Below are 11,411 nucleotides of genomic sequence, written 5' to 3' on the forward strand. Positions count from 1 at the left end.
GAACATTCCTAAAACAGTGACTAATGGTACCACAGTACCACTTACATGGCTCGGACATGTCTTATATATCCAACTTTGGGTCAAGTTCGACACCTTTCTCAAACTGATCATGGGGGCGTGCGTTTCTTTGAACATAACACCATTTTTCAAGAGGCAACAGGCCATAAATCTTGTGTGGACAGCGGCTGGCGACTACCTCCCTCCCTCCTCCAGCATCCTGTTTCACTGGGAGACAAGGCTGTGTTCATGTACATAAATAAGGCTATCCATCACCCTCTGTCAAGACACAAACGGTCAGCTTCTGGGATACATTAGTAGGCATTTTTAGATTAATCACTCCAGTCGGCGGTTCGCCAGCTAATGTAGCATAACACTCAAAAATCTCCACTAAATAGGACAAAAAAAGTAAATGATGATTAAGAATAAAGGAGGCAAATAGAGAGAATGACTTGTTTTGCATAATGATGAATAGATCCCAGGAGGCAGTCGGTCTCTCTAAATCTGCGGTATGTGGTTATCCATGGAAGAAGCGTTTGCTTCCAGAAAACCCGCAAGACTTCAGGGCAATTGAATTACAGAGGTGGTCTCTTGAAAGCACAGAAAGTCCAGACGACCCCAGAGGACAAATTAAGTCCCATAAACGTCAAGTACGTTTAGGAATACTGTGTTCTGTGAGCAGCTATTCAATATGAGCAGACCCTGTCAGCAAACCTCCCCCCCATTAAATGCCAAAGACGGTCCTTCGATGGCCAGAGGATGTTGGGGAATCACCTTCAACAAACCGCTGCCTCTCTGTGTCCTCTCTTACAAAATGGTGGTTCCCCAGGACAGGACGGTAGCGTAGAAACACTGCTAGTGTTTGGGCCGCTGGTCAGTGGTAATGTAGGACAAATAATAGACAAGCTGTCTGTGGTGAACAGACTTGGGAACAGACAGGGCTACAAGACTGACCTTCACATTTACACTGAACTCTAGAACTGAGCCTGGCCAAAATCGAAGGAAACCGGCGCCGGTGGTCAAACGGACTGACTCACCTCTGTGACAGCCCAGCGGACGTCCAACCCACTTCACTTACATCACGTTAATCAAACAATGATCTTATACTACTTGTGACAACAAAAAACCCTCAACTGCAACTATCATATAATATCAGAGCAATTCTAACATGGATATGCTTGCTACAACAACACATCTGTTACTAAAGTGTAACTACACAGGTATACGCCACTTAAAAGTAACGTTTTTTTAAAAATGTATTTTCATTTTCAGACGTTTGTGGTGAACAACTGTGGAATACAAATTCCTATAATGATATAGGAATGATATGAATCCAAATTCCTATAATGATACAAATATAGCAGTGAGAAAGTTTTTAATTGCATGATCCAAACACATAGAAAGTTGCATTAGAGAATAATAATAAATATGCAGCTTGGAGAAATGCCATGAGCAACTCAGCTGGGTTCTCACAAGGTTATTGTCTGCTTGAACCAGCCCATTTTAATTGCGTCTCATTTACAACTTATTATGCTGACATGTGAGTGTGGGCACAAAGTACCGCAAACCTAGGTCACCTTGCAATGCTACAAATACACATTTTGACATCTTGAATGTATTACTTCTCTAAGCGCTTTATACCGAAAGAGAACCCAGGAAGTACTTATTCTAGAAATGTCAGTGCACAGACAAGGTATTTGGAAGGTACCTTTCAGGACATACAGTATCAGTGTCTTCTTTGTGTCTTCAAAGATCCAGTATCTCTCCTGCTGACTGATGCAACGATTTGACCTGAGAGCGTTGTGATAATTAACAGTGAGATCAATTGTAAAGTAGAAGGGAGTCGCTTTCAATTAGTCTTTCATTAAAAACCGAATGAAGTACTGACCTTCGAAACATACTAGCACTGGGAAGACTAGAGGAAGGCAAGGACACATACTTTAACACACTCACTTCTAATTAAAAAGAGAGCTGTCATTTTTATCTTTCAAGAGCCTCTCCTCCTGGTACACCGTTCCCCTCTTGTCATCTCCCTTCTCAATCTTTCGGAGCATTATCCGGTTAATTAGCATGAATACTTTTTTAAGATATGAATTTGGTTATTTACATCAAGCTGTGGTTGTTTAGGAATTACGCACGCAATATTTATTAATTGCTCAAATAATTCCCCCCTTTGCCCCTATCTGGAGGAATTAAGCTTATTTAATTACAGGAACTTTTCTGTTCTTGGTTCGATAAGAGCATCAAGGTATTCGCAATATATTTTTCACGAGGATTGAAGGGGAGGGGCGGCTGACTACACGTTCGAGATTGTATGTGCCTGTGGCTTCACCGTGTCTGGGTTCAATAATAGGCTATAACTCCCTTGGTGGTGAGGAGAATGAGGCAGAGCAGTGTTTCCTGTTCAATTACTCAAACACATAGATTACAGCTGAATACCTCATTGTTATTCAAAGTACTTCTACTGCATATGACACAGCATGCTAGTTACAACACAATGGAAAAGTGTGCATTAATCCACGTATGGAAACAGAAAGGACATTTTCCTCTCAGACATCCAGTATATATTATACACACGGTCAAGCAGACTACTACATAGGTCAGCGGTGTTGCCCGCAGGCAAGCGGTGGTGTATTAACGCCTGGCCTCACGCAGTCTCGTAATCTTGTAGCAGCAACAACAATCGATGAGGGGGATGAGAAAGACAAGGCCAATCGATGCCCAGTTAGGAGCTGGCAGGTAATTGTGGACTTATCAGTTTCTAGCCAGCAAACCGCTTGTGAACTTTTGAGGTGCACAAATTGGATGACCCTACCCGACCACATCATTGAAATCTGTAGATTTCCAGATATCCCCATCATAAATCCCATGCTTTCCTCATTGTCCAACGTGGCTGCTTTGTGCTTTCAAAATCCCCCCCAAAAATGTATTGAGCCCATTTGTATTCTGTAATTATAACATAAAAACCTTGCAATAGAGGCTAATAAATTATTATAATGAAATCCATTTCTCTGATCGATACAGACATGCAGCCTCGTTATTGTGATGTATGGGTACTTTATTACCTATGTATGGGCTGTACACAGAACACTATGACATTTACCAATGTGTATATTATCCCTGCTAATGTGAGTCAAAGTATTCTTATTCAGTATGCTTGTAACGTACCGTCAGTAATGTATGCGTAATGCGGAAACTTAATAGGATAAGACCATTACAGCAGCATCATTGAAGATGGGAAGAAGGGAAAAGGATTCAATTGAACCCATAAATCTCCGGAGAGAGGACGGGACCATTCTGTTCCCCAGCTCCCCTCTACAGTGAGAAGCACTGGACACACCTAGCCAGCCACCACCACTGAGTCACCACAGCATTACTCTGCCAGGACAGGTCCAATACATACAAGCATCAAAGCGATACTTTTATTTTTGTATGTAGTGCAGGATCAGGTACAAGTCATGGCTCTGATTGTCCTCATGTACAGCATGTTGTTCCTGACTCCGTTGACAACATGAGCCGATTGCTCTCATAGCAGTCAATATTGCAACTGCAGTAAAGATTGATTGGCTGTGTGTGTGTGTGTGTGTGTGTGTGTGTGTGTATGTGTGCCTTTTGTGTGTGTGTGTGTGTGTGTGTGTGTGTAAGCCTTTTGTGTGTGTGTGTGTGTGTGTGTGTGTGTGTGTGTGTGTATGTGTATGCGTGCCTTTTGTGTGTGCCTTTTGTGTGTGTGTATGTGTGTGTGTGTGTGTGTGTGTGTGTGTGTGCGCGCGTGTGCGTGTGTGTGTAACAGGAGTGGGTTAATAGCCCGACTCGAGGGTTGTGACAACATTAAAGCTGTTCTAGTTACTCGTATAGGCCTTAAGAAGATCATCCAGATTATCGAGGTCAAGCATGAAATGATGTTTTAATCAGTATCAACAGTAAACAAGTAAGAAAGCTCCGAACGTCATGAACAATCCCCTAATCTACGTAAGTGAAACCTCTCCTGTTCTTCGACAAATCATGACGGCTCCTATTCACAACTGGCAGTAGATTATCAATTATTCAGGGGGAGAAGGGCTTGAAAAAAGATGGCACTCAAGGCTATGCTGCGGTAAATCTGTGTACAGCACACCATCTGCGGCTTGTCAGAGCTAACGGTCACTGTGCGCACAAAACATTGGGGAACAACATTGATCACAGAACTAGTGTGAACCATAACTTGGGCTGTGTGTGTGTGTGTGTGTGTGTGTGTGTGTGTGTGTGTGCCCGTGCGCGTGCGTGCGTGCGTGTGTGTGTATGTGTGTGTTTGTGCTCGTGCGTGTGTGTGTGTGCGTGTGAGTGTGTGCGCGCGCGTGTGCGTGTGTGCGTGTGTGTGTGTGTGTGTGTGCCTATAATGGTTGATTTAATAGGTTATGACTTCCCAGAGCTGGTTGGTACCATACATGCTTCACATATCCTCCTCTGCCTTCTTCAATTCCAGACAGAACTAGTACAGTCTGTCAGTGGGAACACAGCTCTCGATAACTCTGGAAAACACCCAGCCTAAAAAAAGACTTCATGAAATATTCAGACTCCCCATGCACAGTACTTCAGTCAAAGGTGAGTCTGTCTCCGCCGGCCCACATATCCACTAACCCTGCTCATTCTTACCCAGAGGGCTTAGCCTCAAGGCTCCTCCATTTGGGAGGCGCAAAGAAACAAAATGTCCTGCATTCAGACTTCAATAATGCATCAGTAAAAAAACGCTCACGCTTTGTTACAGGCCATGCCTTAAGCCCAGCCATCTCAGAATCAGAATCAGAGTCGCTTCTGAAAGTACGACACAAGAGTAGAATTCTTTGGCTTTCGTTCCTCAACATTGGTATTGCAGCATCAAAATATAAAGTAAGTCATTCATATGAATAACTAATAATAAAGTAATAAAGGGATGGTAGTAGCTAGTTGTACTAGAGTGGATTCAATAGTGTAAAATTGCACTATTACGCAAACTTTGGACTAAACGTTGCACTCGAGTTGAGGGGGGATGAGGGTGGGGATGGCATCCCCCCCTGAAATAAAAACGGTCAAAATCATCCCCCTTCTAAAACTGCCATCCCCCCTTTCCATCTGTTATGTCATTTTATCAATGAACGTGGTATTACTGCTACTTCAACATTTAGTTTTGCGCATATTGAGTAAAATACTATGGGCGACGGAGGGGGCACGCACACATGCAATGACATTTTTACTAAGTCTTAACTGAAGTCACTGACGCTGTGGGGATGCTAAAATTGTCCCCATATGATAAAGTCCACCATCCCCCCCGACTATAAGGGGCTTTCACCTGTATAAAAGTCCTAATATCAGGCATTACTTGACTGAGACTGGTGGACAGAGAGCAGAACGTCAGGTTAGAATCAAAGGAAATTGAAATGCTGATGCTGAACCTGGGTGCATCACATGGCACATGGAGGTCCATGCATAGAATAGCGATGGACAGCTCTTTAATCACCAACATTGACAAAAAAAACTGCCTTTTTTTTAAGGTTAGGCGATTTCATATACTCCTGAGGTTCAGTAATTATAATGTGTTTTTAAAAAGTAGATAAGAAAAGCCCCCCAGACTCCAACTGAATACTAATTGATCCTCTGCAAAAAAAAAAAAAAAACTCTCTAGGGTCTAACATTTTGCGATAGCTGTGATGAATTCACTGTCTTCACAGCACATCCAATTTCATTAATGATTTGCCTCTGGTATCTCATAAAGGAAGGTTGACTGGGTCCAATAGTCATTTCAAACGTTCTGAGAACACTTCAGGCTTCTTGATGACTGGAAAGAGACCCCTCTTTGCCAATGTCAACATAATGGGCTTCAGGAGGGCTCAGTTACAATGTAGGAAAGAAGAGGAGGAGGAAGCTCTGTTAGAATAGAACACAATAGAATAGAATAGTTATCTATAATAGTTACTGATGTTTACATTACTACCATTGCTCATACTGTATATTGCACATTGCATATGTCTCCTGAGCTTCTTTTATACTTCTGCACATTAGATACTTTACATAAACTACCTCACTGCACTAGCTACATAACTGTATATAGCGCATAACTGTATACAGCCCATAACTGTACCTCTAAACTAAACTGATGTTTACAATACTACCACTGCACATACCGTATATGACATAGTTACCTATCACTACCATTCTTGTTCTATTTATGTCGAGCCATTATATCACTATTTGCGCTTTTGGTTACTACACTGCATTTCGTTGTATAGTACTTGTACTCTGTGATGACACTAAAGTTGAATCTAATTGAATCTAAATAGAATAGAAGAGGGGGTCTGTAAATACAACACAATACAATATAATAGAAGAGCAAGCTCAGTTAGGGTCAGAGGTTAGTCTATTATTATTATTATTATTATTATTATTATTATTATTATTATTATGCCCTGAAATTCCTAAGAACCATGTCACAGAGGGTTATCATCACGCTGATTCATTCAGCCTCTCAAACTCAATGCACTCTCACATGGCAGAAGAATAAACTGGTTTAATAATTGTGATATAAAACACTGTGTTGAAGATGTTTCATTCCATCTTTTACATCCACATTACAGCAGATAAACGGCAGTGACTCGTGGGTTCTGGTTTAATACAGGGCAGACAGAACAGCTGACGTCGACTCTTTCTGTGTTCCATTTTGGAGTCTTTTGCAGGATTGTTAATACAATTTCATATTCTCCTCCATTTGTATTATTACAGAGGAGACGCTGGAGAAGTGAAACGATATTTGATAAGAGGTTCTATAACCTGTCAGCAGCATGCTGGGAGAAGAGATAAGGAGAAAATATTTAATTCCCATGGGCACATGTAGGCTAATGTGCATCTGGGCTGCACTGTTTATCGCCCTATTCCTGGAGGATTTTCGATCCATCTTTTCTCTCCTACTATTTTCAGGCACGTTGGTAATAAATTAAAGCCCTGCATTTTTAAAAAGCTGAAAGAGGCAGAGGAGAATTAACTATTCATGTGTGTGATTTCATGAGGGAACGGGAATCAAAATGGAGAGCTACGCAGATACTGTATAACAAGGTACCCGGCTTGAAATGCGCCGTAAAAATACAGTAGCAGACATGAACTCCAATTAAATAACATGTTATTCTTAGCTTTGAATTTGAACTTCTGTTGTATTTTTGGTTTAATAAGGAACAAAAGAGAGACGGGTGCAGGCTCTACTATATTTTGTAATTAAAGCATTTATCTAATTCATAGCAACATGTGTAGATCATGCAAAAGAAAATAATTGTCAATGAGTGTCAATCAGTGTTCCTAACACAGGATTCATCTCACTGGCTTTTCCAACTGAGGTACGTATACAATAGCGTGATGCTCAGTGATCTAAGCTAATGACAAATCAACAGAGAGAGAACAACCATGATGCGAGGACGCCGTCTCGTCAATTACAAGGGGTAGGAAGAGTTGTTGCTCGCTACCTTACGAGAGGTCCAGGCACAGCCTCGTTAGAATCGCAAGGGCGCCTTTCTACCCTGACAGTCACATCAATCCCAACTACACACACAGACACAGACATACACGCACGCCCGCACGCACGGACACACACACACACACAGACACACACAGACACACACAGACACACACAGACACACACAGACACACACAGACACACCGTAATGCATTGCAATACCCCAAAGTCACTGAGCATAAAGCCGCACAGCTTGAATCGCTATAATTCTGTGAGGGAGCGAGACCCGCTAGATGAATTATTCACCGTGCTCTCTCAACTAATGTCCACGATGTCAGCAAGCAGAGAGGGACGGGGGAGAAAGATCAAACCCTACTCCAAAGGGCCATTTTAAGAGCATGTAAGAGAGGAGCAAGAGTCGTCTAGACTCTCTTCTTCCTCTCCAAATGAGAGGCCTCGAGGGTCAGGGTTTAGGACAGCCGGGGTTACGTATATCTGTTGTCTGGAGAACTTGGGAGCAGTGTCAAGGGTCAGCAGGTCAGAAACTTTCACTTTTCCCTGCGTGATAATATCTTCTGGCTGTGTCAGAAGGCTGGTGGAGGTAGAAATCGGAGGGCGGGCTCATTGTAATGCATGGAACGGAATGGGGAATGGTGATAAATGTGTGTATGATACACACGTGTGTGTTTGATATCATTCCTCGTTCAATTCCATGCATTACGATGAGCCCGTCCTCCAATTTCTACCTCCACTAGCCTCCCCTGGTCTAGACCCCCCCCCCCCCCCCCATTCCCCTAGCCCATTCTCATACAGCACTAACACTTATCATTGTCTAGAGGTCAGTTTCCCAAAAGCTTCGGAGCTTAAATAGTACTTAATTTCTCCGTAAACAATCCAACCGCAAAGCCACAAGAGAGTTCAGTCAATGTTTGCAGGTCAATCTTCTGTGCGTGAACTAACACAATCCCTTAAATAAAAAATGTTGCTGGTCTAGGAGAGAATTGGGCCATTGTCAAAAGAGATAAAGAACTACTTTAGCTAAGAAGCTTTCTACTTTAGCTACGAAGATAGCATACCAGGTACAGATCTCTATACTTATAAGGTTTACTTGGCTTTCCTGGTTTACGTGCAAGGTTTACCTGGTGAACATTCAAAGAGATTAACCCGCTGTGGTCCAAACCCTGCTTAGAGCACATTGTCAACACTTCTAATATAATATACTGTATATGCCAGTTAGCTGACATTTTATCCAAAGCGACTTACATTGCAGTGAGTGCATACATCTTTCAGTATATATGGTCCCGGCGGGAATGGAACCCACAACCTAAGAGTTGTTAGCGGAATAGTCTACCAACTGAGCCACAAAGGACCTTTGTCAGCAATGAGGCATAGTTTCTGCGTGAACTAGGAAATGACACAAAAGCATGTGGAAAAAAGTCTCTAGGGGGGGGGGGCAGGTGGATGCCTGTTCTTGTTTCAGACAAGGCAACGGAAACAAAATGCTTGCAGAGAGACCCAGTTAGGCTACTACAGACTTTATGAATCATTGACGCCTTATAATGGGGCTTCTTGGTACCCTCTCGCATTTAGTAGTAGTGCAACCCCACAGAGCAGTCTTCATTTTAAGGTCCCCTGCGTTGCTAAACACGTCTATTTTTACCTTCTCAGCAGTGGCATATTACACAACAGCTCTGAATTGCCAACCTCTTGAGGAGTGACTAGGACATGCTGCAATAAACAAAGCACTCGGCTCCATCAACAGCTTGACACAGGAACAGATAACACCGTGCGCATTACAGTACCTACCGTTTTATCATTCAATGGGGGACTACGGATGGATGGATGGCGGTAGAATAGGCTGCCAGCATGCACACGCACACACTCCCAAAGCTCCACAGTGTTCTAAACCAGTTTCCAAGAACATGATGGTGATTATTTGAATCATTACAGTAGGATAAGTTCAGTAGAATTGATTGTTTCACCCCCTGAATGACTCCTGAAGGACTGCTGGCGGTAGTTCAAGTATTGAAATAGATGGATTTATACTTTGGGGGGAAACCTCTGAGACTGATCAATTAGTTGCCAGGGCAACACAACAGATAATCAACAGATAATCTCTCTTGGAGCTTCTCCAAGTTTGGTTGGACACACAAACACAATCACCGTCACAAGCAAACACATAGGCTAATCTTCATACACAAACGCAGGGTGTACAATCACACATACACAAAACCGTGTCACGAAAACAGAAATGGCATGAATCTCATTATATTAACAAACAAGCTAATTCATATCGGCATGCTTGTGGTGGCTTGTACTGTGCCCTCCAAGGGTAGCTGAATTAACACATTTCTGTAACGAGTGCTGCCTGTTTGAACCCTTCACTGAGAGCTAATCAAAGACACTTGTTCGCCCAGCTTGCACAGGGACGCCAACCTAACAATAGGGTGTGACTCACGACTCAAACAGCTCTACTTTGAGTTGGAATGAACAACACCAACCTTGTTCTTTTTCGCTCAGACATTTTTATTTCAGCAGTGGCAGCTGCACAATGACCACAGATAGAGCGTGCAGAGATTGGACAATAACGTTCAACCGGTCCAGAGTATTTCTAAACAACTGTACAAGTGACCTGTCACTCACACACTTACTTTTTTATTCCAGGTGCCAAACTCCAAACTAATGTTGTGACTCAGGCCTATTATGTGAGAAAGCTTCCCACCAACCCGAAATTGGGAACACTTTTTTGTCATGTTCTATAGCTTTGTTTTAACATAGTATTTACTCTATTGGGCTATGTCTACGCAGGTTTATTCCTGTGTATTGACATAGTAATTACTGTATTAGGCGATGTCCGCACAGGTTTACATCTGCCAAACTGTACAGTACAACATACTAAGACACACTCCATACTCCATACCATACTCTGCATAACATTGTGAATCTGAGCTTCAAGTCCTCACAATCACTTCTACAGTATATATTAGTATTACTAAATGGAAACTAGTCACTATGTTAAGTGCGTATAGTGAGTATATGGTGGTCTCAGCACAATGCCATTGCATAAAATTAATTCGCCAAATGTTCAATGCCAGTAACAAAACAAAAAAACATTTCTATTTCCATTCTTAGTGGCTTCAAGTCAGAAGGTTTGGCAATGCTGCTACATTTTTCCTTTGTGAGTGTTATTGTAGCCTTCTCCCTCTTAGGTAGAAGAAAGAAGACTGCTCTCTCTCTCTCAATCTCTCTCTCTCTCTCTCCCTCCCTCCTTATCTCCCTCTCTCCCTCTCTCCCTCCCCCTCTCTCTCTCTCTTTGTCTCTCTCTCTCTCCCTCCCTCCCCTCCCTCTCCCTCCCTCCCTCCTTTGTACCAAAGGGAATATGACAGCATTGATGGCGCCCACCAATTCTGCTCTGTATGCCTGTGTCCTTCGCCTGCACACAATGGCCTCGAAAAGTCAGTGAATTGAAACAACCTTGTAGTCGGCCCACTCACAGCCGTTAATGGAGCTAGTCCAATCTCCCCAGAAAACTTTCCTCTGCCGTCTGTGTTCCTTATGTCACACTCTTGCCCTGGACGTTCCAGATTAGACAGACATCCCTGAGGAGCTCCACTCTGCCACAGCACACGGGGGTAGAAACACATCAGAGGGTGAATTCAATTAAACCAGTAATGTAGGAATACTTCCACCACAGCAAATTTCCCCCCCATGGCAAAACGGTATAGTGCAATTTAATGGAGATCCATCACACAGGTGGATAGTCACCGGTTTTTTTTCATTCGGCAATGGTGTGTGTTAGAAAACTTTTTGTGTGTCACAAAAGTAATTATAGAGGGAAAAACACATTATAGGGAACATATAGACGTATAGAAATGTCTAGAATGGGGGAAAAGCAGGGATAACTCCTCTGAAGTTAAATAAAAATCCCTCCTAGGGGCGCATTGGTGGCGTAGCGGGTTAA

This window comes from Nansenia antarctica (assembly GCF_963989245.1).
Source record: "Nansenia antarctica genome assembly, chromosome: 6".
In the NCBI taxonomy this organism is placed as follows: Eukaryota; Metazoa; Chordata; class Actinopteri; order Argentiniformes; family Microstomatidae; genus Nansenia; species Nansenia antarctica.